The sequence below is a fragment of the Triticum dicoccoides genome, chromosome 3B (assembly GCF_002162155.2).
Source record: "Triticum dicoccoides isolate Atlit2015 ecotype Zavitan chromosome 3B, WEW_v2.0, whole genome shotgun sequence".
Classification (NCBI taxonomy): Eukaryota; Viridiplantae; Streptophyta; class Magnoliopsida; order Poales; family Poaceae; genus Triticum; species Triticum dicoccoides.
In genome coordinates this window covers 531,855,653-531,857,415 of record NC_041385.1, presented here as the reverse complement: position 1 = coordinate 531,857,415, position 1,763 = coordinate 531,855,653, and positions in this window count along the sequence as shown.

The following is a 1,763-nucleotide window of genomic DNA, read 5'->3' as shown; positions in this document are numbered from 1 at the left end:
GGGGGAGAACGCGGGTGCGGGAGCCGCCGCAGCCGTCGTCGTCGCCGTCGCTGGATTGGGGATCGGCGGTGAGTGGGAGTGAGGGAGGGAGGCGGCTGCGGGAGGAGGGTATGAGGAACGAGCGAGGGAGGAGGCGGCTACTCCCTCCGTTCCGAATTACTTGTCTTAGATTTGTCTAGATACAGAGGTATCTAGCACTAAAATGAGTCTAGATACGTCCGTATCTAGACAAATCCAAGACAAGTAATTTGGAACAGAGGGAGTAGGTCTTAAGCACGGGAGTTTCCTTCCTTTTTATAGCCTTATGGGAAATGACTAAAATGCCCTTGGTGGGCTCTGAGAATAACACACGGTGGCAGCCCGATTTAGACACTGTTTCGATCTACAGTTCCTCCTTTTGATCCGACGGCTGTTGTCATCGAGGAGGCAGATCACACGGCCGAGAACGCATCAAGAATCAGATCCGACGGCCGGGAATCACTAAAGTCCAAGGAGGCTGGGTTACTCCCACTATGTATCTTAGGTGATGCCGAAGCGCGCGATCCACCCACCCCGCCTTGTTCCATGCACGTACCGTATGTTAATCAATAAAACATGCTAACTCCAGGCTGGCAGCCTTGGCGAGCATCTAACAGCACTAGTAAGTATGCACGTGCAACGCACGTCTCGGTCAAAGCAACCTATAAATTTATTTCATGTGGGTGTGTGAATTCATATTAAAATTAATTTACTTTCATCAGTTTCATGTAACGGAGGCTCTCATGGATGATGAGTGAACAAACACACAACATGTCTATATACACCCGATTCACAAAAAAGTTAAAACATCGTATATTTGTGAATGGAGGGAGTAGGGAGTACCAAGCATGTACGTGTGTTGTCTCGATCAAAGTAGACTATGGAATTCATGTGAGTGTTGAATTATGAATTCATATTCCAAAATTTTGATGTGGGTGGGGTGGGGGATAGAATATATGTGGTGCCTGATGATCCCCACGTCTCTCATGGTCAACCTTAATACAGCCCCCATCCCTTATCTTTTGATGATGTATGTGAAGTTCTAGTGCACAAGGAACTCCCAAACCAAGAAATCACAGTCGTGTAATAAAGAATGCAGGATGTCAAATTTCTTAAAGGGAGTTATAATAGGTATAGTCATCGTCCGAGTGAACATGACAGGATGCGTACTTTGAATAAGACATTGAAAAAAGTAGTTGTAATTCGTTCCCTCTTGGGTTTGGAATACATGTTATCTTCAGAAGTTGAATTGCTAGACATGACCACACCTCCGCCTGTGGGATTCACATTGAGATAACCACTCATGAGTTGCAAGCACGTTGTTGAAGTTGGATAGCCACTCATGAGTTGCAAGCACGTTGTTGAAGTTGGATAGCCACAATCAACATCCTTCAACATGCTATCACTAGCTTCAAATACCACTCTTGCAAAGTTTGCCACTTTATCTAGCTTTTTTGCCCCGAATTATGGGCGCTCTCGCACCTCTGAAAAATAGAGAGCATCCTTATAAGCATAAATTGCTTGGAAATTGCTTGGCCAGGGTCGCATTAAAAAACAGACTTGTTCCTTGGTTGTTGTAGAAATAAATGGCCTGAGCTGCAGTTATTTTATGGGAATTTTATATCTGCTACTCCCTCCGAGTGATACATCCGTATCTAGGTAAATCTAAGACAAAAATTTTGGGACGGAGGAAGTATTTTGTATTGCCAGAGTTCATGTGCACCTCCAACCTGCATCAACAAAAT